The sequence below is a fragment of the Solenopsis invicta genome, chromosome 14 (assembly GCF_016802725.1).
Source record: "Solenopsis invicta isolate M01_SB chromosome 14, UNIL_Sinv_3.0, whole genome shotgun sequence".
Lineage (NCBI taxonomy): Eukaryota > Metazoa > Arthropoda > Insecta > Hymenoptera > Formicidae > Solenopsis > Solenopsis invicta.
The window spans coordinates 19,246,461-19,272,079 of NC_052677.1; the positions used below are offsets into that span (position 1 = coordinate 19,246,461).

At 37.0% G+C, this 25,619-nt stretch overlaps 1 protein-coding gene across 3 annotated transcripts in view; it reads left to right on the forward strand.

Moving 5' to 3' along the window:
• The window catches only part of LOC105207782 (protein-tyrosine sulfotransferase), a 107,849-nt gene that overhangs the window by 56,799 nt on the left and 25,431 nt on the right, over window positions 1-25,619 (forward strand). Inside the window, exon 3 of one of the 3 annotated variants that reach the window (XM_039456982.1) lies at window positions 16,943-17,042. The exons of the other annotated variants lie outside the window; for them this stretch is intronic. The gene's annotated coding sequence lies outside the window, so the exon portion shown is untranslated. The remainder of the gene's footprint in view (window positions 1-16,942; window positions 17,043-25,619) is intronic. 3 annotated transcript variants of the gene reach the window in all.

A 25,619-nucleotide genomic window follows, 5' to 3' on the forward strand; every position in this document is an offset into this window, starting at 1 on the left:
CTTGGCTCGCCTCGCCAGTCCAATCGTAATTGTCTTTCGCAACTGCGCCGGGCTTTTTACCTCATCGTCGCTCCTACCGGGAAACGTTTTACTTTTCCCTCGCTTTTCCGGTTACGGTTTTATACGTAGGTATTTTTTCGGGGACGCGTCTGCGAATTTCCCACGGGCGATAAACTCCTCTCGGGTCGATGCATTTGCCGTTGTATCGGTAGGTACTCGCGCGCAAAGTTCCTCCCTTGTTTCTTCCTGTGCTTTTGGAAACGGGTATTTTTACCGTTTGTTCCGGATCGCTCTGACTTACTTCTTCCGCCTCGCTTCGAAGCGATATTGTTCTACTCGAAACACAGAGTATAAAACGGGAACGTTTTCCTTTTCTTCCGCTGTTGGCGCGTCAGAATTGTTACTCTTCTGGAAAATGGAGCAAAATTAAGAAATTTGGCTTCTTCTCTGGAAAGAACGGGAAAAATCAGGAAATCTTTACGAATCACTGGAATTAGGATTTTCTTCGTTTTAGATTAGCAGCATTTCTATTGGATCGAAAGTGAAGTCTCAGTTCACTTGTTTCGCTTTTTTATTGTTTTACATTTTATTAGATTTAATTCACTTGATATTATTTTAATTAAATCACGAGACATTATCACGGTTCTTTACTCTACATAAAATGTACTCTGTACCGTACATTATTAGTTTTTACGAGCGTGTACACGTGTAACGCAAGAATATATATCACGATGTACAAAAAGAGACGTAGCGTGCGAAAGACCTCTGTACTATGAATCCCCATTCACCTGCGGCTTTCCCATAATTCATACAAATGTTTTATGAAAATATATATAACTTGCAAAAAAGGAAAGCGAAACTCATATTCCCATTCAATGGTGGCGGTCCAGATTTATGAAAAGATGGCAAGAGATAGCCATTTTGGGCACACCTTTGTCTCTCCTCTCTTAATCATGACCGCTGTGTCGCTTTCTGACTCATCTCTCAACAAGGTTCTCTCTCTCTCTCTCTCTCTCTCTCTGTAGTCTAAGCACTTCATTCGGCCCGAATGTTCAAGTTCTCCGACGCGAAACAATGGCGCGCGTTGTCCGGAAGTTATCCCAGCGGCTTTGCACGGGAAGAAGAACTCGTGGGGACACGTTGCCCGCTTCGCTTGTCCGAGACAAGCTTTAGACCGACGACCGGCGATGACAATCCCCGGGGACAACGGCGGCGGCTGGCCGTGCCAACGACCCAGTATTTTGCATACAAATAACCGCGGCTGTGTCGCCATAGATTGCCCTCCGCGATCACCGAAGCGTGCGCCAGTAAATTCTTCAATCTCGATCTAACGAATCGCTCAGGTACTTCTGACTTGGAGGTAGAATTGGCAATAACGATCCAGGTAATTCCATGCGGGAGACGAGAGCTCGATTGGACGAGGAAATTACGCTGTGATCGGACAGTCCTAAAAATACCGCGACTCATCGGAATCGATGATGAAAAAGAGAGGACTGAAAAGAATCTCACGAATGTCGAAAAATTCGCGTACGTAACGTATCGCCCAATTCACATATATCTTTCTTTGGAATTTGAGTAGTCAGATCTATCGTAAATTCAATTGCGTAGCGCATCGTAGAAATTACAAAATTCTTAGGATTGTCAAATCGCTCGAAGCTCAATATATTCTATTGAAGTTTGTTCAAAGATGAACGAAATTAAACGATTTTTTTTTCAAACCAGTTTTTGAACTTGCGATTTACTCCGCTTTTCTTTTAAATCGATCAAGCTTTCTGGTCTTAATGACGCCTTTCAGTTCCAAAAGATTCGCAAGAAGAGGAGGAACGGAAGTGGCTCTTCTGGAAAAGAAGAAAGGCAGAAGAGAGGGATCGCTCCCCCCTGGGAAATCAGTAGACACTATCTTTGTGAATTCTACCCAGATTCCTTTAGAAAATTCCTCCTTTGGACAAAACTAGAGAACGGAGATAAGAAACCTGTATAAAACTCTACCTCACGTTCCGTCTAGAAAAAACATTTCCCTCTGTCTTTTCCAGTCTCTTTAACCTCTTCGGACCGTATGCGTCGTTGATTTTTATTGTTCTCTCGACGATTATTTTACGATCTTCAAACCAAAGTACACACGCGACTGTGCACTTGAATCTTTCTTTCATCTCCGTAGGTGCACACCGCGCGCCTGTCATTAACACATTAATTTATCAAATTTGGTAAAATGGTCAAATCCTTTTTTCAGTATAATGTAATTATTTTAATGATACAATGTAATTATTTTCAACAAAATCGTTCTTTAGGTGCTATCACACTGTCAATACCCCTAGCAAACAACATTATTGATACTCGAAGATAAAAGAATCTCCGTCAATATTCTACGTTAGCTCATCAATATTAATCACACGCGATCGATAACATTATCAATATTTGTTGGCACTGACATTATTATTGACCGTGTGTAAGGTCCCTGTTAAAGTCCTTATGATTTCAAATTCACAAACGGAAATTTCAACGATGTCATGAAAATGTGTCGCGTGACTTTTTTCGCGATCCTTGTTCGTAAATTGCAGTTGGAGTATCGCGCGCGGTTTTGCAACTAATTTCCCGTGTCGAGACATTCGCGTGTATCATTCGTGCTCCGTGACGCGTTGAAACCAGGCTAAGTAAGTCGCTCGAGGGAGAGGAAGAGGAAAAGGGTGAGGGTGAGATCTCTACGTAGTCTGTTTTCTTTTCGACGCGCTGGCGCGAAGTCTCGGGCGCTCGCGTTGGCGCCCGTCGTCGCGGGCTTTCCGTCGACTTAAGGAAACAAACCGTAAAAGCCCATGCGTACACCGTATATACGGGTATATACAGCGACGAAACCGAGCAAACGGCACGCCTAGTCCTGCCGCGGTACGTTGACATTTTAATTACATCGCCGGAGCAAACGCGGACAGCGGGATGTACGACCACATTTTCTCTGTGACTCGCGCAGATTGGTCCCGTTTGCATTTGGAATACTCTGCAGTTACACAAGTTTCCACTAGCGTTCACACTGTAGTTACTTATAGCGAATTTCGTATCTGACGTTTAACATCGGTAACCAAGAGTTGAAATACTTTCAGTTACATACGGGATGACAATTGGGAGATTGTTGAGACTTAATATCTTTCTTGTAGAGTACTAGAGTAAACTTTCGCTTGAGTCGTCGCATCACTTGAAAAAATATATAGTAGAAAACATGGCAAAATGTTATAAATCGATTGTCATCCTGTATATACTTTGACGCTTCGAGTTTGTAAGAGTAAATGTTGACGCAACATCGTTATAGAATCACCATTATCACGATCTCTGTTACTTCCGGAAAAAAAAACGAAATCTCTCGTTTCTCTCGCGCGGTCACGATTTGCATCGCAACAAGAACCGAGCTCTTTCCAATTTACGGAACGATTATTATCCCGGACGGATGAAAAACGGGGTACAAGCCTCCGGCCAATTATGAAATTTGATCTTAGCTCGTAGTATTTAACATGGAGGAGGAAGCTCTAACTTCGCCAGGAGAGTCGGGCTCGAAAAATACCAGGCCACCGTTAATTAGCGGATGCACCGCGCGGCAGATGCGAGTAAGTTTAACGAGCGGCGTTCAATTAGGAAGTTTGCCCGTCGGCAACTATGATCGACGTACTTCGCACTTCGTAATTGCCAAAATCGACCTCCCCATTATCGTTATGATCACTGTAACGGAAATATAGTCGCGTTAACGGCACGTCGCGGGCGTTTTCGGTGGTCTTCGATCCATTTCGGTTCCAAATCGATTTCAATTACTCGATTGTTGCAGAAAAAGCACCGTCGATTTTTATCTCCGGCGATTCTCGTCGGGTAATTGTTCAGAGAACAAAATATAATGTAATTTAGAAAAACTAATGTTTTTTTTTCAAAACGAAAAGCTATTTTTATAATCTTTGATTTTGATCGAAACTAAAAAAAAAAAAAAAAAAAAAAAATTTAGAAAGATAATTTAAAAATAAAAATAAAACGTATTTTTAATAACATTTTGCACACTAATATTTATTTTCCGTGTCAATATGCTCGTAATTCTTTATGAATGCGAACAACTCTCGAAATCAACATATTCGTACGTCATAATTCCAATCGACGGATGTTAAATATTTTGTCTTTATTTTAAGTTGACCAGTGTTACGCAACAATAGTCTGACACAATGATCGATCTCCGCCATTTGGAGTACTCTATAAACATTCGAGCAATGTAGTTTGCCGAGTGTAATCATTCACCGTTTCGAGCGTTGGGAAAAATACAGGCTTCTCGTAAATCACAGTGTCGAGTGCACCCTCGATGCAAGGGGTTAACTTCCCTCTAAACATTCACAGATTCTTCCGAAAATTTTAACCAACGCACTCGCCTACTTTCGCCCTTGAATATCGGATCCTCGAAGCGTTGGATAATCCAGCTTTTAAAATTCTTCCCGAAGGAACGGAATATTTTCCCGCTGCAGGTTTTAAAAGTGTTCTCGTTAAAAATCCATAAATTATTTTTATATTTAATTTTTGTAATGAAATGTTAACAAATTTTTTTATCATTTTTTATTCGTGGTGAAACGCTTTAGTTGTAAAAGAATATGTTAGTAAAATGTAAAGGAACAAGCTTTTTAGTACAAAGTTTTATGCAAATTGTTTACGTTGAAACTTTTTGATGTTACAAAGATTAAACGCGATATATTTTCGAATATGTTTGCGATGATCGAAGCAACGTATACACCGTTATTGTCTCTCCTTGAAGAAAAAGCTTTCGATCGAGACATGCCTGGGGGACATCCCACGTGCTCGTATAATAATTTCCCATTTTCGTATAGGAGCGCAAAGTTTTGTCGGAATATTTACGAGACCACGCGGTGCATTAATGGTGGCGTGGAAGATAACGCGCGTACTTAGATATTTTATCCCGTCGACCAGTGTTTTTGCGATAACCGAGAAAAATGTATGCGCAAAATTTTGCGTAGATAACGGTTATTGTAAGTCATCGATGTAATGATTGCGCCACGTACGCACTTTCTATTTTATACTCGTACATTTAGTACATTTTATTTTACGTTATTTTCGAGTATATCTTTTTTATATGTTACGTGTATCGTATTTGTTTGCGTTGTAACAGTTATATCAATTTATATTTGCGTAATTATACACGAGGGATATAATGGTAGAGACGGGAGATATTATATCTCGTTTTTTATTTAAAAATGTTCTTTGTTTGCCGATCGTTTTTCGATGTTACCTGTTATTTCATCACCATTAATCGCTAATTTCATTATGTGGTAATCATACTCAGCACTTGTTAACTCGATTACATTTTCGCCAACTTTGTTTCCCAATTTACCGTAGCGTAGCCTCCTGTACTTGGAACAATAATAGCATCGTCTGAATTAGCGATCTTCGTCAATATTTATCTACTATCGGAGAAGAGGGAACTCGGGAAACGTCTCTAAATTAGTTTACTCTATCTTATATCTATCATATCTATCGAATTTATTTTTACGCGCGAAAAGGAAATACATTCGAGAATTGAACTCTTGATGAACATCATTAATTATCAATTAAATTGCCAGTTTGCAGTACACACATGCAAACTGTTGCAAAATGCAGAAATTAAATTGCTTAATTAAATTCATTACTTTTATAACTGCCAGCGGAGTAAAAAAGATAATTCATTATATAATAATTACTAAAGGATAGAAAATATGAGAAAAGCGAAACGCAGAATATGACGAGAATTTATAATTAAAATTTATATTTAAAAAAATCTATGTCTGAAATAAGTTTCACGTAATTCTATTTAAAAACGCACCGTGATCCGAGTATCTTTGAAAAAATAAAAATTTTCTCTTGTCGTTAAAATCTGCATAAAAATTAATGAGGCGAAAAGGGAGAATCAGAACGAAAGAGAGAAGAGAGAGAGAGAGAGAGAGAGAGAGAGAGAGAGAGAGAGAGTTCTGTTACAAGTTCTTGTATCTTGTATCATACAGTGACTATTTTATGGGATACTTACCATGAGACATTCTCTGTAGTCGGATCTGCCCACCGTAGCATTAAGATTTCATCCACCGACCTAATAATTTCTCAGGCTGCTTCCTGGCGCATCCAATAGTAGAAATGCTTTTATACAGCATTTTGCCAGTATATTATTTACGACATCAATTCATATAATCCACATTATATACTCAACTCGTGTTCTCTTCAAAATCGCGGATCTCGAAAGGAATAGAAAAGAAATAAAGAAATAAAGGAATAAAAGGAGTGAAAAAGAAGTAAACGAGGGAAGAAAAGAAGAGCGCGGAGAAAGTGAAAAGAAAAGTGTAGAATGTGCGAAGCTACAGGAAACTGGAAAGAAATTGTACATCTGTCCGCGCAAATTGCGGGTCCGAGAAAACGGCAGAGACCGCGCGCGCTATATCAATCTGTTCGAAGGAGGTAATACGCGCGCGAATAAGTTTCCGCGAAGGGGTGAGGAAATCCCGATGCGAAATCCGATTCGCATTGGCACAAGAGGGACGGCATTCTTCTGGAAAATTGCGGGAGATCCGGGAATATTCGTGCCGCCTTTATCGCCGCATTCGAAGCGGCGAACATTCGTTCTCTCCCCATTACTAACGCGAGAACGGAAAGTTATATTCGCACGCGCGCGCGGCTAACGCGGAAGGAAGCTATTTAGAGATGTCGAGAGATTTCCCTCCTCACCTGACTTGTTCCTTCTTCCCACTCCCTCCTCTCCTTTCCCCCCCCCCTCCTCTTCCTCCCTGTCTTGCGTTCTTCGCATTGTCTTAGCGTTTCGAACGCATCGTCAGTATTCATCGAGCTTTCTCGCTTTAATCCAGCTTTTGTCAGAAGCATCTTTCCTCGTTCGGAAATCTGCTGTGAAAATTTCGCTCGTCGCTCGGGTGACGAGAGTCCGGGTGATTTTGTTCGCCTCCGCGCGACCGGAGCACCCACCACGTGTAGCGAATAAATTCGATTTGGCGAATTTTAACTGCACTAATTCTGACCGTATTAATTACACCGAAACGTCTGGGTCTGCCCACAGATCCGAGAATTTCCCGTTGGGCTATTATTATCAGTCCTTGCGGGCGCGCGCGCGCGCGCGCGCACACACACACACACACACACACACACACACACACACACACACACACGCGTGGGTGATGCACCCCCGTGGAACTGAATTCGTAACGAGATTGTTCATTAACATGTACGATGTAAAACGCCGGCGCTAGCGGAAGCATTAACGTGTCCGCGTGCATAGCCGAACGTAGGTTCGCGGGGACGGAAATCGCGGCGGCGGCGGTCGCAAATTGGATTATCGGACTTTCGAGCGCGACGCGTTCCTGATAAAAACGGGCCGGAACGTGTCCCGAAGGACCGAGAAAGATTATCGACAGCCGTACGGTCGATGACACACGCGTGGCAAGAGAAGGAAAAGGGCAACGCGCACATTTTTTTTTTCTTGTCGTTTTTGTTTTATCTGTGTTTTTTTTTCTTTATTTTCCGCTCGCCGCGCGTCGCCGCCGTACGGGAACTGGAAACAACGGCGACGCCGCAATTTCACGCTGTAAAGCTGTAACTTTGAGAGTAACTTTTTCGTTAGACGAACTACGCCGTAACGAAATTGCTGGATGAACTCGTTGAAAAATTCGCGACGCGACAGGACGCGACGCGACGTGATGGGTCGCGCGAAATTGAAGTTGAAAGGACAAGTTTCGGGACTTACGAATATAATGGAATACACGTCGTGAGAGGAATTTTTCAAGTCTCTACAGTTTGCTAATTATTACATTTTTTGGCGTTTTGATTTATTTTATTTTACCGATTTATTTGCGGCTTTAAAATGCGGTTTAATTATCGCGATTACACGGGGATGTCGGACCGTTGCAAATTGTTTATATATTAATGATTTTCAGATAATTTCCGAAATAAACAAAATACGCGTAAATAGGGAAATTCAGTAGAGGAAGGACGGCGATCGCGGAATATACCTGGGATGGTGGAATATCGCAATATCTCGTATAATTCGCGTTGAATTCTAAGAGCAACCGTTAAAATTACTTCGTTACAATCAATTTAAACGTTGTAGAATGGTGACTGGTCATTAATGTTTGCTGTGTATTCATAAAAGCTGAATTTCAATTTTGCAGGTAGCAGAAATTTTTCCAGATGTATACTCTCTACGTAATTTTAAGAAGTATGTTACATATTAATTTTTTAATTTTAATCTAACTTGAAAGCTTTAAATGTGAATTTCAAATAATATGATTGGACTTGATTGTGTCGTAATGTGTGTATGAATTCTGTAAACAAAGTCATGTTTTCTGTGGGCTGTGGTTGTGGAATACGGTCGTCCGTCACGTGCATCTCGGCCTCTCTCTTTCCGAGACTTTGCAATCTCATTGTAGACGTTGTATGTTTATTAGAAACAAAGGAATTATTTTAAAAAGTTTCAAGTTTTATTTAAAAAAAATTTTAAGTCAAAAAAGTTATTAAAAAAAAATTTGTCCCAGACGAACCTCTACCTATAGGGGATGATGGGTAGAACTTTGCGACTAATAAACCGTCATTGGTTAATATTATGTCGCGTTAATATTTACTGAGTTATTGTCAAAAAGCAAAATGATATTCCACAATCTCCTCCTTTTCTCTAATGTGTTTCTTATGCTTCTTGGAGTAATAAACCATTTCTGTAATCTTATTTCGATTAAATGTAGAAAGTTTAGAGAAAGGTAACATAATTAATGCTTTTCTTAGTTTTGTAGTACGGATATCATCTAGTTTTTCTTGCATTAATGTTTTCTCCAAATAGTAATTTATACCACGAACCGCTTTTACAATCACACCCGATTTTTCTTTAGAAAATTCCAGAGGAATACTATATAGCGGAAATTAATTTGCTGTGACTCGGAGAATCGTAAACGTTTTTCGCTAAAGCTTTGCGGCGTAATTTACAAATGGATCCCGTTACGTGATTCTATAATTATCTGATTATCGATATACATATATATATATATATATATATTCTTTGTAAGAGCGTACCGGGAAATTGATACTTTCGAAATGCGATATTTCACCTGTAACAATCCGATATAACGCAGCGACTGGAATTAGAACTGGTGTACAATTTCGACGAGTTTAATTATCGACGTCATGCAAATGTACGGAAAAATAAACCTTACAGCGGGAATCGCCGCGGCGTGGCGTTTTCATTTTCGCTTGAAAGACACATTCTCCGGCTTGCCGGAGAAATTACAACAGTTTCAATCTCTGGCTCGCGGGTACTGTCATTACAATGCAAACGCGACCGGAAAGTGGTAAGTCCCGCGTAACTTTGCGCCGCGTGACGTTACATCGGTCCTCGTTTCTCGTTTCGTTCGTTTTCACGACGTCCAAGCGAAACATTGCAATCTCGAAACAAACACTCGCGTAATTAATTTAGTTACGGCGCCGTCGCGTCGTCACCGCCGGCTGCTTCCGAGCTCGGCATTAATAATCGGCATTAATAATGGCACGACGCCGCGCGCCGCGATAAGAGCGTTAAAAACTTCATCTTCCGCCTTTGATACGATCGCGTTTTCCAATGCGCGATGATCTCAGGGGTCACCGAATGCAAAACAGCGCGCGTGTCTCGTACGACGTCGCTCAAGCTTTTCGACAGAAAAGTTGGATGATACAGAGATGGCTTGATAAAAATATCGGCTACTGTTCGAATGTTTCATTTAATTGCAACATCGAAGAAATTATATCCTCAACTTAAGAGTTTCTCTCTTATTTTTATAGTAATCTTTTCTGTAATAAACTAGACCCCAAAGGGATATTTTCTTAACTTCAGAGAAAGTTCTTCTAAAGGATAAATTAGCAGATATTTTTAAATTTTATAAGGATATGTAGAAGTAAGATGAGATTTTTTTATAAGATTTGTAACGTCGACATACAGACGTAACTTACATGAAGAATTTTGTATAGTTTACAAACTCGTTAAACTTTTGTCTATATTTCTTATTTATACTTTTTATATTTATCACCCTTTTTATATTTATCGTTTATACGTAAAAATGTAAAATATCGAAAAGGTACGCTTTCAGCAACTTTCCCCTAAGACTTGGAACGAGAAGCCTAAGCGGTGCGAAATCGTCGCTGCCAATCGCTCTCCGCGAATTTGTCACGCGGATAGACACGACAGCAAACTCGACGCTAATTGAATCGTGAAGCTTTTCTCCTAATAAGAAACCCAAATACATTAGCATCCAATCCCGGTTGGTACGTGGTCGGGGAAATAATACGTGCGATCCCATTTCTCTCCTCCGATCGATCCGACGTTGCATTCCAAGGGGATGGGGTTGCAGCACCGATCCGTGTGCGCAACGTGTACGTTTCGGTTGTCTTCATTACATTTTTATTCCTGCGCTTTATTTTTCACGCAGTCCATGCAGCCCACGAGAAAATTAATTTCAATAATTTTCATTCGATGCAAAATTCGGATAACATCGAACTGATTATAAATTAACTTGTCCAGTCGATCGTTCGCAATTTGACTTTACCGTTGGTCTACAAAGAGCTCAGCGGGGATTATACGATATACATTTTAGAGGGATGAACCAAGTCCCGGAATATCGATGCGGTTTCCAGAGAGTTTCGCACGGAAAAAAAAACCAAATTAATCACCAGATTCGAAAAAAAGGAGAGAAGGGAGAGAAAAACAACCAAGTACGTTGCTGCGTATCCACATCTGAATCTATGAGATTAGCCGTTATATTGCGCATCGTCGCTATCGCTTTTCGATAACAGCGCGTCGTTGGGTATTACTCAACATCAACAATTCAATCCGTATTTCCCCAGGGGGGAATGGCTGGCTACCCGGTGTGTCGGTGTGTACCGCGTGTCTTTTGGGAAATATGTTGTTGTAATCTAGCGTTGCATCCGACAACCATCGCGCGCGGCAGCAACTATTACGGCTCCGGCTGCATCATCGGATAAATCATTCTCGTTATCGCCGTTCGAGCGATACGACGCTTTTGCAGTTGTTGTCCCTAATATGCACTTGCATGCTCGCAAGCACAAAAAGGCTCTGCGATAACTATCGGAAGTTTCTGATTTTCAAGGCGTTGCATAAAAGTTTCCAAGCTACTTAAAGCCAAAGTGGGAAACTCGACCGGCGTACCGGCGTACGGAAGATTTACCGCTATTTGTTCGTCATTTTTTCACGTCGTCTCGTAAATACGACGTGTATCAGATATACAGGATGTTTTATCTCGAGTCGATTATCTTGGCAAGTAAGCATTTTCAGAAGGAATATTTCAGACATAAATTGTATAATCTTATAAGAAAGAGATAAATAATAGGTAAAATTAATTTTCAGAAAATATCAATTTTTCCAGATCACATAAAGGTCATCATTTTTTTTTAACGAATATATATGATTTTTTTTAAAAATAGAATATGATTTCTCTGTTCCGTATTAATAAATAATTTCTCTTTAAGAAATGGCCGTACAAATCTTTGTACGGCCATTTAAAAAATTGTTTTTTTTTCTTTTTAATTAATTTTTTTATATAATTTATCCATTTCCAAATTATACAACTTTTGTCTGAATTTTTTCTTGAAAACTCACTTGGTATTACTTTTTTTTTTAAGTTAATCGACAGTATCGCTTAAAATGAAATATTCTGTATAAATCACAAATTTATTTTACGCAGAGAATTTATTTATAAACTTCTCGAACCTTTGTCCGCGCGTGCGCGAACGATTCGATATTCAATCAAGCACGTAATTAAATATTTACAACCAATTAACGTCATATTTCCTCAATCGGATGGATCGGTGGTGTGTGTATCTCGCGCGAGTTATTTCCTTCTATTATATCTTAAATGAGATAGAGAGAGATTTCTGTTCCATATACCAGGCGAGATACCAAGAACTTCGGTTCGTCTAATGCAGTAATCGATACGACTTTTACACGGGCGGATAGATTGCCTTTCCGAGTAATAATTAGCGTCTGGCTCGAAGTTTATCGTACCGCCGCGAGTGTAATTTCCCCCGAGGATAACGGAACGGCCGCATTGTAAATTTGTGGATACACGCGGATACTCTGAGCACATCAAGTACCTACAAACTGAAACTGAAACCCAAATTCTCATGTCCGTAGATGCTAAGAATAATTTTCGTCTCTGTTATTCGATAGTGATTGTTTCGTCAATAAACAAGACAATTCACGGAATTAAGTACATCGAAGATTTCTAAAAGTGATTTATGTACATATTAAAAATGATGTATAGTATATTAAAGATTACGTGTCTATATATTCTTTTTAGCGATACGCAAACTGAAACTTTTTTTATGTTTATTTTCTCTCCTCTTTTTTTGTCTATTATTTAAAAAAATTTCTGGGAAGAAGGATTTTGGACTGTAGCGTAAAATATAGTATTTTTTTAACATCATGTAAAATTTGTTTAAAGGAATACATACATAATGTGTTTGAAAATATGTATATTTGTTGACAAAAGATGCAAAGTTACATTAAAGAGATGTTGTTGAACTTTAAATGCATTTTTCTCAAAGCATTATTTTTCAACGTAGTCACAATAACTCAAACATGATTTATTCATTTTGAAATTTTAAAACAATATTTTTAATTATATTTGGCATCGGATTACGGAGGCTTTTTCCGATTAAAAATTTTTTTTTGTTAGAAAAACAATGTTCAAATTCCAATATAAATTCAAGTGTAAAGTTTTGCAAAAAATAAAATAAAATAAATTTTCTTTGTGATTCGAAAATAACAAGTGTGAGACAAAATAATCCTTACTTTTTTATTTCAAATAATAACAAGGTTGAATCGTGGTTATTATACAGATACGCGTATTTATTTAGAACACCATTATTATCGTTTATTATTTTCATTTTTATTCCAATTTTGCATTTGACTTTTTTTTTACTAAAAATATATTTTTTCAAAAGAGAAACATATTATTTAGCTCTTTAAATAAAAATTGATATTGAAAAAATGTATAATTTTCGCTAAACTCGCTACGTTTTATATAGCTTAAACATATGTCATACGTCATATTATTATAAATATAAATATTATATTACATTATTAAATGTTACTGAATAATCTATATTTTTAATATATTTTTAAAAATAATTCTTCATTATTTATATGTTGTTATATACAAGTTAGTTAAAAATCAAGGATCACAAGTTGAAATTACTCGATTTTCTCTTGATATTTCGAGTCAAAGAAAAATACTCCGACTTTTTCCGCTTTTCCGAGAAACAGTTGACAGCCCCGGGAGCCGATGATTTACGAAAACATTGAATGTTTGCCGGTGAAGTTTCGCTTTTGTCTTCCAGGTGTTTTCATTGGCGTGGACGAGCGCATGTTATTAAAATATATATAAAATTCGCAAAAGCTTTCATTACACGTACCCGCGGGATTATGCTGCGGTGCAAAATAAGAAAATTACGTATACATGCTCGTATATGTTCTCGGCTATTAAAATTATCGTTACGCAACGCATGCCTAAATAAAGTTTAATTAATAGATAAATTAAAAGGGTCAAACGCTGACGTAGCTTAACTTTGTTCGTTAAGATTGCACATCTCTCTCAATTTTCTGCGCGATAGAGCAGGATGTTATCCGAGGAAAGGATTCTCCATGATTATCCGGAACTGTTAAAACATTGATTTTTCGAAGAAGCTCTGCTCCAAATTGTCCAAATATGGTATGGTTGAGAGAATATCCGGTAAGTTTCCGGGACACCCTATATACATGGCCTTTTACGGCGCACTTTTCAGCTTCATCCGGTTTACATAGATACTTTTAGCCTTTCGCGTATATCCAGGGCGTGCAAACAGCTTTTAGGAGGCCACCGTTGCCGCTCTTATCGGCGGTAGCGCGATATTCTATGCTCCGGTGAAGCTTTTTTTAAATGGAGTGTAAATCTTGCTTCTTACGTGCAAAAACGGATGAAACGAAAACATACAAGCGGAACGCATTTTCTTTCAATTACGTTTAATGCCTTTGGGACAGGGGTTTCTTTGTCGAGCATATTAAATCCTATTAAGAAACTTTCCCTAACGAGAAACGTTACCTCCAAACTATGGGGTATGCTTGAAAAAAATCTCTCTAATATACTTTAATCATGGATAGAATATTTAGTATTATTATTTTAATATTGAGAAAAGTTACTATTTTAAAAAACTCGAGAATATTTTTTTTAGTAAAAAGAATATAATAATAAAATATTTTTTAATTAGGAATTATTAACCAATCACATATTTGAATATTTAAATATTTAATGCATTATTAAATAATATGTTATATTATTAATAGCATTTAACACTTTTGTGATTGATGGAACATATATGTCCCAATCCATCAAAAATTCATATTCCACAAACATAGAGATAGAGCGACTACTTCTTCTTTTGTTCATTTTGAAGATGAAGGGTAGGACTCTTCATAAAAAAATCAACAGCCGTGTGAGGCCGTTCATCCCTTGATTCGCATATCTCATCAAATATTCATAAAATGGGGTAAAAGTGAAAAGATGCACGTAACTGCTACAAAAATTAAGATAACGAGTTCTTTTCGAGCTCGTTTCGAAGATCAACAGTGTATAAGAGCTCTACGAAAAAAAAAAATTGCTGAATTTTAAAATGGCGGATTCAATGTAGCAGAGCGGACCAGAATGTTAAATTTTGTTGTAAAAATTAGATGCTAATTGTAAAAAGAAGAAAAAATTAAGCACGAAAAGAAGACTAAACAAATGGGCAGCATTTGAATGTAACGTCAAGAAAGCACTATTAATGAACGATAATGCACTTTAATACGGAATGGGTTGCAATTAATTAAAAAATTCATTTACGCTCCGGCGGAAGATCAACTCCAGATTGGTCAAAGAATTCGGAGATGAAAAGTGGCTTCTCTAAGGTCTGAGACATCGTATAAGAGAGAGTTATTAACTCGAGCCCGGGGAGAGTAGCCGTGTTCGCTTTGCTGTATGCATTTTGCTAGAGAATTTAATAAGCCGCCTGCCTCCCTCTGCCCCTTCTTCCTCTTCTTTTTCTTCTTCATCCCTTGCAGCCATCGCGGTGGAATGCATTCGATCCTCGAAACAGCATTTTCCGCTAACTCATAACCCATGGCGCATAAACGATCTGCTGCGATGTTACTCGCGCTCGTAAAAGAGAGCTATTATAAAAGAGATATTATGAAGCGAACGTCTGGTATTTTACGAACGTACAACAGGTTAGGTTTTTCTAAAAAGCTGTGTTTCAAAAATGTTGTATACGTATATTAATATATGCAAGAATCAATCCTTTGAGGTTACTATTAAGCAAGCGCACATGCAAAGCACGTATGCATTTCTTTTGTATTCTAGATAATATAGTTTAATATATTCTAGTTATTTTACAAGCTCTTTCATACAACTTCCATAAAATTTACGTTTGCGTTTGCATTCATTAAACCATAATAATCTCATTTTAAAGGATTGGAAGGTTTCCTAACGAATGCGTTTTGTCCTGTGATACAGCGCTGTCCGTATATTAATTACCTGCTGAAAAGCTATTGTGCAAGAGAAATGTCCTTTCAATGCGTATCTCTGGCTATGTCATCACCAAGGTTAATAAATAAATATGAAGCAAGATAGTCCGCACAGAAAAAAATTACAGAAAAAATAGGAGGCGCGTGTGTATACGAAAAAGAAAAACTTGATCGCTCTATTTCCTACAGTAAAAATATTTTAGTTTAGTACATGCGCGCGCGCGCGCGCGCGCGCACACACACACACACACACACACACACACACACACACTATATTTACATTATATATTTATTATATACATATATATAATTCATATTATAAATTTTTATTTAAAAAAAAAAGTTTAGGGATATAAAAGTTTAAAACTATTTAAACACAAATTATACATAGTCGCATGTTCTAATATTTACATATGCGTGGTAGATTAGCGACCGCGTGACAGGCAACTATCTAATCTCTGATTGACTAACTTTCTGCTCTTATATTTCAAAAACTATCTCTTGAAAAAAATCGGTGAATAACAATTTTACTTAATTTTTTGAGAATTTTTTTGATACAGTATTTTAATTTACGAATTTCGGAACACCCTGTATATTTAAAAAATATATGTAAATACATATGTAATATACATATACAACAGACAAAAAGCTCTGATTTATCTTGTTTCTAACAAATGCATTTGTTCTCTGACATGCGTTATTCGCTATACTAATTATTTCGACATTGTTCACAATCCGAGAATATCGCGTTGTGCGCGGCAACGTTTGTTAATTGGTCACAGCAGCATTTGATCGGGTTCGGCCAAACAGACTGGCCTGTTTTGTATCCGAAACGCAATAACGCACTCGCGCGCTCGTGTTTCAAAACTGTGTCTCTGTTTCGGTAAGATCCAATATCCGTTTACGATCGTTGCGAAAAAATTATATTTCATATCGAAATGGTACGTTATTTCTCGTCATTGCGCAATTTCAGCGCAATGTTTCAAAGCTGAAAATTCAAAGTGGAAAAATTCAACGTTAGCTCAAGTCACATTTACGGCACGAAAGCAAGCTTGAAAAATTGCAAGATTAACGTTAATGTTCTTTTTGTAGCTCGTATTCTGTATCTTACGGTTTATCGATTTATTGGCAACTATATAACCACGCGCGTCTTTCCCTTCATCGTTTGATATATATGGTAGTAATAACTTTTTTACACACACACACACACACACACACACACACACACACACACACACACACACACACACACACACACACATCAGTTATTACCACGGTTACGGGTAATTAGTGTTAATTGAACGAAGAGTGAGAGCCGTCCCGATTCGCTCGTGGAACGATCGTTTAACGGTCAATTAAATCTCTCGGCAGGTTACGCCGACGACGGGATTGCCGTTGTTTGCCGTTGTCTCGCGATAACCAACTATTCCGGGACCAATCCAAGACCGGCGGTCAAATTGAGCGAAGTGGGGTGAGTGCGACCCAAAAAGTTACCCAGTTAAGCGAACTAGTTCTGGATTAACTCTCAAGATTTAATATCGATTTGCGGAGTCGTTATCCGAAAATACTTTGAGAGGGCACAATCGTTTTTCAAGGGAGAAAAAGATTATTTTTACGTGAATTTTTTTTTAGAAAAGTATGCGGATGTTTCTTTTTGAACTTGAAAATATAATAATACATATTTTATCTGTAATTATAAATTTTTACAAGTAAAAATAATAAAAATTGTAGTAATCTTTTTCATATAAAAAAATAATTTGATTATAACTATCAATCAGATCAATTATTATAATACTGAAAAAATCATATTACGTCTTGAGAATATTCAACATTCATATTTTCTTTTGAAATTACAAAACCTGTGGTAAAATATTTAATTTACAGGACAAAATTCCTATACTTTGTATCAGAGGCATCTATTTCAAATTAAAAGTTGACAACATACGTATTTTCTGATTGTTAAGCGTCGCGTCGCTACAACTTTACTGGTGTTAATCTTGGTATGAACTAGACTTCTGAAGCCGTCAAGGCAATAACGTGAAGATGAGAAGGCTCTCCCGTCTTCTTATGTCAAACGTATTTTCGTCGAGACGCTCGTTTCCAATGAGATTCTCTTTCGCTCAAAGAGCACAAAAGCGCGTCTCCTTCCCTTGTCTTCTCACTTCCACGGTTCTCATTTCCTCTAGAAGGGATTGGAGGATTCCCTCCGTTTCGGTCTCGCCCGTGCTAGTTTCACACTTAATCCAGGCCCCCCTTTTGCTCTTCCTCGTTTCTCTTTCGCCTCCTTCATTCGTGATACAAAGCGATTTGACCTCACCGACCGGAAGGCTAAAAAGACATGCATAATCCGATTAAAAGTGGATTTTGCCGATATAAGAGCGAAGGGACGCGCGCGCGCGCTGTTGTCAAGCAAGCGCAAAGTCAAAAGGCTTTAATCTCCGGTCGATGTTCATTCTCCACGCACCTGTTGAGCTCATTAATGAGGCGAATTTACATCTACTCGCTAGCCCTGTTTCTTCGCGGTAAATTTCTACCCGATAAATTACCATGGAATATTGAGCGAAACGACAAGTGTAACGTGAAAAGAAAGAAAGAAAGAAAAAAAACTGAATGGTTGCGACGCCGATGTTGGAATCGGGAGGATTTCTTCATCTCTCGATTTATATTTGCCAGAGTATTTTTCGCGAAGATAAATGAAAGACAATAAATAATTCGGCGGCAGTAAGGTGCAAATACCTCGAGAATGCAAAAAAATCCACGTCACAGACGGTGCTCTTCGAGACCTAATTAACTCGCGATGCGTTAAAGCTCATCCATGAGAGCACTCATTTTGCGCGCATGATATATCGCGTTATATCGTGGTCGCGTGAATATTCGCGTTGAAATATGCAGCGCGTATTGACGCGCGAGACGAGTACACTCGTGGGACTCACGTTTTGATCAAACGGAAATTAGGATTCTAATTTCCGGTATGCTCGTCGCGTCGCGTCGAAGCTTACCGAGTATCAAACTAATGACGCGCTTGTCTGTAAATATGACTGTATTTCTCCATGAGAGAAACTGTAGCTCAAAAGAAACAGAGAAGATTAAATTGGTTATTAAATGTTAAGGGGGGCAGCTGATTTAGGCCGCTGAAAGAAAAGTGACTTTCGCGATTTTTTTTTAACAAAGAAAGGTAAAATTGATCTTTTTGAAATTTTAGGGATATTTTGTTACGTATTTATACCATGTAAAAAATTTTTTTATTGAAAACATTTAACATAACGACACCGTAATAAATTAGTAATTAAAACGCGTTGCCATCGGAGTTGCAAAATAGTGAAAAAAATGGAGCCTATAATTTTTGTCTGAAACAAACAAAAAAAAACTAAAAATATTTTTAATTTTTATATAATTGTATAGTCAATAAATTAAAATAAAATAAAAAGGTGGAAAATTATAAAATTTTTAGTATATTAAAGAGAAAGTGACAATTTTGACGATACAAGTTTTATTCTTTTCATGCAATAATAATTGTTTAAAGTTATTTTTTACAAATATTTTAGAATGCTTAACAGTAATTTAAATAAAAAAACTCTCAAGTCGTTTGGTCAAATAATTTTTTTTCTATCTTCCTCGCCAATTTGAAAGAAATGCTTTGGTATACTCGCGCGACGTTTATTTGTTATCCGAGCTATAACTTCCAAAATACTTGGAATTTTATTCTAAAATTCTTTAAGAGTATATTCTCTAAGAATTTTACTATCTCGATTAAAACAAAAGAAATTTAAATTTTTGACCCGATAAACCAAGTATCTCTCTTAAACCTGAATCTTTTTTTCAAACGTCATATATAACATTTCTTACTATGAGAGGAGGAGGGGAGAGGGTTTTAACCCTTCAAAATTTTAAAAATTATTCGCGTAATAAAATGTAGCGATCATGGCGTAGAGTCGTAGAGAGTCGTGCGACTGCTCTTTGCGCCAAAGACTCGGGTTCAAATTTGATTCGATCAGAAACATCTGATTTTATTCGAACACTATCTCTTGGAAAGTAATGGTAAACCATCGAGAGTATCTTGCCATGAGAACCCCTCTAAATTAGGCCGTTCGGAATCGGCGTTTAAACCGTATATTCTCTATATCTGAGTAAATTGCAAAAAGCACATTTCAAATACGCTGAGAGATCACCACATCTCTAATAAGAGATTAAAGGACTGAGATAATGGCAGAAGATTGTTTGAATGGTCCTTGTGTCGATTTTGGGATTCACAAAAACATTGTGAATTCCGAAAATATATCAAATCAACTTGGAAAAAACTCGTCGTATAATTCCTTAATTTTTTAATTTTTTTTATACGATTTTCTATACCTTAATCATAATTTTTCTCTTTTTTTTTAACTTTAATTTATTATCACATTTTTATGATATTTAGCAATCTTTCTTACACAGGAGATGACACAGGACTATTTTATTTTTTTAATTAAAAAAAAAACGTTTTTCTTATGAAATAATCATTGTCATTTTGTATGTAATAATATTTTTTTTACAATAGCAATATTAAAAAACTACAAACATTTCATCCTTCTCTGAATAAAAGTCCTGGGTATGCCTATGTTAATTAACGTTATATCCAATAAACGTTATATATCTAAATAAATTAGTTAGGGCAACGATATGAACGAGAAAACTGGAAGAAAAATCGATTCCAATTTGTTGCCGGTGGCTGCAGTTAAAACGTCGCCTAGCAACTTTAGGCGACAGGCACACCCTATGTCATTTATTCATCGCGTCGAATTATGAGCGCAGAGTGGAAGCTCATTTTAACCGCGCCGATCGACGCCACCCGGGAGCGAACAAAACCGATGTCGAAATCGAATCCGACGTTTCCACCGGGTCGTGCAAATCAACGGCTGAATTATTCATCGGCGAACGGTGCCGTTGCCCTCCTTAAAATGTCATTCGTGCCCTTGTTTCGTCCCTCGTTTGATCGCATCCGTATCGATAGGTCGATAAAACGCGCGACTGCTGATCGGAATATGCGATATACGGAATGTGATATGTGAAATGCTCCGTCGCTCCGACTATTCTGTTGCTTAGCATATTTATTGTGTACAGAAGGAAAATTTTATGAGCCGCGTGGGACGGTGCATACGTTGATTTCCGCATGATTGAGTACGATTTGATCTCCACTTCTCTCAAGTATTTTTTTTACACAATTTTTTCTTTTATATAATACAATCAGAATCTAGTGACTAGTTTTCCACGTATTCTGGACAAAGTTTTATGTTTGGGAGCTTTTTTTAATTTTTTGGAAGAAAAAATAATAAAACAAGCTGTATAAGTTGCAGTTTCGATTTTTTGTATTAATGTCGAAGCTTCGAGCTTAAGAGCATAGCAACAAAATTAAAAATTTTTTAATATTAAATTTGACTATTTTTTTGGTCAGTTTTATTTTAGGGATTTTAAGGTCTCTTTTTGTTTTGGATTCTGGATCTGTGCTTCAGTAACGGCACTGCGTAATATTATTGAATATTATTTCAATATATTGTAATAATGACAATAATAAAGAAAATATTATATATATACATTTGCCAATTTTATTCGTTACTTTTTTCTTTGTTGTTTTTTTTTTATTTTACGCATGGAAAAGAACTCAAAGGGTTGAATCATTTGCGTTTGTTATTATTTATTGTAAGTAAACAATTATTAATTTTACACATTATTAATCGCGAAAGCTTACATTGGCAGATGTAAATATTTTCCTGACTTATTTCTGGAGTTTATTTTTTTTCTCTTTTTCTACTATTTCATTAATAATGTAATAATATTTTTATATACGTGTAACACGTTTTACTTAAATTTTGATGAATTAAGTGGAGCATGCAGAAATCTCATTCGATCTTAACATTTTGATTTTGCATCAAGAATACATTCGAACTACTATTCGAACGACAACTCCTGTGTCGAGTGCTCCTAAATTATTAGACGATCGTATCTATATTTGGTGAGACAAGACCGATAAACAATTTGGCACATTGCTCACGAGAAAGAAATTACGATAGAAGCAACAAAAGGAAAGCGTTACCATTCGTCGAGAGATCGATCCAACGACGGAAATCCCTATTTATGGCGACTATTCCTGACACACGTGCGCCGGATGTCCCTCGCGAGAACCCTGCGATGTGCCATAAAGCACGCGGTTGATCTCTCGATAGATCCAAAATCGATGACTGTCTATCGTATCGCGTCGCGTGGCAAGACGAATAGGCGCCTCTTCCCGACGGGAAACGACGACGGGTGGAGGAAGAGGGAGGAGGAATTGTATTAGTTCGTGATTGTACCAGCTGTGGAACAGTAAAGGGAGAAATAAAGAAATTAAAGGAAATTGAAAGAGATAAAAATTAATTATAAGAATAATCTGTAACGTTATTTAATTTATTTCTAATTGCTTTCTTCAAAAGAACGCAATAGAGAAATATATCTCTTATTTTCTACCAGACAAAGCAGTTGTAATTGTACAAAGCCACAGAGGAGAAATTTTGGATTATTTAATAAATTGAGGCATCGATTTCGTCTATCGTACTTTCAGATATATATCTCCGTTTTGTTGAGCCTTCCGGCTTCTTTCGCAAAATAAAAATAACGAAATGGGATGCAATAGTTGGAGACACAATTAAAATGCAGCGAACACTTGAGCCGATTTCCGTTTTTTGCAGTATTGATACGCCCGTCGTTCTCTTCTCCTATCTCTTGTTACAGTTAAAAACGTGATTGACTAACACTGCAGCGCCCGAAAACGATTCTTTTAAAAGCGCGAGTCAATGTAACGCGAGGACCAAACTCTTTGTATTTAATTCACACTCGATTACGCGCGAATGCGCGTGTAAGAGAAAAGCGATTAAGGGATTTCGCATCGTGACGCATCATCGTACCTTCTCAGCCTCCGAATCTCCGTGTTAAACGAGAAACGACGCTCATCGTTATCGGCGACTCCGCGATATCGTCATTTGCATCGACGCTTTAACGATCGCAGATTTCTCTCTCTTTCTCTCTCTCTCTCTCTCTCTCTCTCTCTTGCTTGCTCGCTCGCTCACTGATACACATTCAGAGGCGATTTTTTCCTTGGCATTAAAATCCAACGGATCGTTGCAACGGGATCGCACGCGATTCTAAAAATAGTTCACTTCAGTTTCACTCGGTGTGCAGAAAGCCGCAGCGCGCGAGTTGTCCTCAAATCATTGAATGTCCCTTCAAACTACGGATTCTTTGGAGCAATCTTTTCCTTAGTGGAAAAATCGTGGAAGATAATGCTATCTCCCGCATGAGATCCCCGGACGTCCTATAAATTGGGATCATGGAGATCCAGCGGGATATCGTGCGCTATGTGGGTATTGTAACTCGCGCGAACATCGGGGCACCGAGATCCTTGAACTAAAACGTTAGTTTCCAAGACTTAACTATGAATACATAGAAGCCTGTGGATTACGCAATGGCTATACACATATATATTCGCATTGCGTAATCCACAAATTATATATTAATTATATGAAACACATACACCACACGGAGTGAGGAAAAAGTACGAAATTGGCAAAATATCTCGAAATCAAGGCATTGAAAAAATTATGTAATAATGTACAGAAATTATATAATTTAAAAGAAGATAAATAACGGTAAAATTAATTTTCAAATTTGTTAAAGAGAAATTATATGATTTTTTAATATAATTTCTCTTATTCTGCATATAAAAGTGTTATGGTATATTTGTCGAAAAATTAATGATTTATGAGATATTTTATGTCTTATTCTGATATATTTCGTAAACTATTATGTTTTAATAATTGTACGAGATCTGTCTGAAAAATATTCGACCTCACGCTATACGCCATACGAAAAGAAAGAGCTATTCTGTATCAACGGCAATTATGTTCTCTTCAAAGTACTTTCTTTTGGAAACCACAGCCTTTTCCACAATCTTCAGCGCGCCTCCCTTTCTGAAGCAGTCCTTAAACTCTGAGCTTGAGGAATATCCAGCTGTCTCGCATTTTGTTTTATGTCCTCTATATCAATTAATATCTTTTCTTTTAAGAGGTTTTTTTAGTTTCGACAACAACTAAAAGTCGGAGCTGTATCAGGATTGACGAACTTGGAATATGTCGTTGTTTCGTCAAAAATTTCTGGATAACGTGAGATGAATGGGCAGATGCGTTATCATGACGAAACAGCTAATCAGCGCTTTTCTGCAAACGAGGTCGTTTTTACTGCATCTTGTAATCTTTTCAGAACTCGTAGATAGATAATGCTCCTTGTTCACCGTCTGATCTCGTGGAATGTATTCATGATGAACACTTTCTTCGTGGTCGGAAAAAAAATAGTGAACATTACCTTCACATTTCTCCGACTTTAACGCACTTTTTTCGGTTGTTGTTTTTCTGCCGTCTTCCATTGAGAAGATTGGTCTTTTGTTTCAGGGTTACAACCGTTAGTCCACGATTCATTGCTGGTGATGACCTTTTTTATAAAAATTTGTTGCTTGACACGCTCGGTCATTGAAGAGAAATTAGAAATGCGACGATTTTGTACTTACATAACTGCGTATTGTTGTCTACTGACGGTTGCCGGGTCATACCGCTCGACAAGGACACTCACAAAAGTTCCCGGTCCATGGAGAATACTCATTTTCTACAATGACACATCTAGATACAAAGATATTGACATAGATCAAATACTCAATGTGCATTATATATATTACATGTATATATGCACACACACACACACACACACACACACACACACATAGGTCTGTCTGTTCGCACAAAACACACCACATAGGTCTGTCTGTTCGCAGATTAATTTAATGAATTCGCTTTTATAACATAAGCCCCACGGAATACTGGAAACAAAGCTAAAGGTCTAAAAGATTACATAATATCTAATTAACATTCATCATATTATACTTTGCAAAAAGATATTTTAAAACTAACAGTTGAAGGTAGACGATTTATTTCATTTTTGCGGAACATTTCGACTGTCGAGTCGACAAGAAGAAATGGCGTAAAGTATCTGAATATTATCAGCCGCATGCAGCCGATTTTCCTTTCCTCTCTTTTCCGTTCACAAACGGCGAGAAGTTCCTGGCTGTTTCGCGATAGCATCGATTTTCCATTTCTTTCGCTACGAACTCGGAAGAGGAATCGTGTTGTTATTATATAATTGTTATAATTTTGTTTGCATTAAATAAAATTGTAATCAGTATTATTATAATACATATACCGGTAACTTTTGGTCCCCTATATATATTTTTGTTTATAAATTACTTGTCTGCGAGCGGAAAAATCAATTGGATTCTTTTCTAAAATATTTTAATATAGTCATGGAAAATTAATAAATACCAACGAGCAATAAATAATGTATATGTTGCTTAAAAATATAATAATTCTCCAATATTATTGACATCAAAATCCGAAAAATTCTTCTTTGCTTATTTGTGTTTATAATATTGAAGAAAATGATTTCTACTAACGCGAAATTTTTCTTGATGATAAAAAAATTATAAAATTTTCAAAAAACTGTAAAAAATATTACGCTATTAAATGTAATTTTAAATTAAATATTAAATTTAAAGTACAATACATAAAATTTAATGTATCTACAATTGAAAAGTATGCATGAAATTTGGTGCACTTTTGACAAAAACATTAAATGTTTTTTAATATAGCTGCTTGCAATTTCGTTATATTAAATTTTGCTGCCGATTTTTAATAGTATATAAAAGTACATTGAATTACAATGAATATTACTAAATATAAATTTATTAAAAATGAAACAGAAAGGCCATATCAAAATTGAAAATATTGTATGAGTCAAGATAAAATGATGTTTAAAGAAAAATAAACACGAATAAATTGATGCGGGTCCATCGGTTCTAAAAATAGAGTAAAATATAAAAGTAATTGATAAATAACAAATGTTCGTATTCAATGATGAGGTCAGATGTAATGAGAAAAAGTCGAGCAAGATTCTATTTTTATGATAGACCTATATCGATTGTCCTTTTGTTTATACG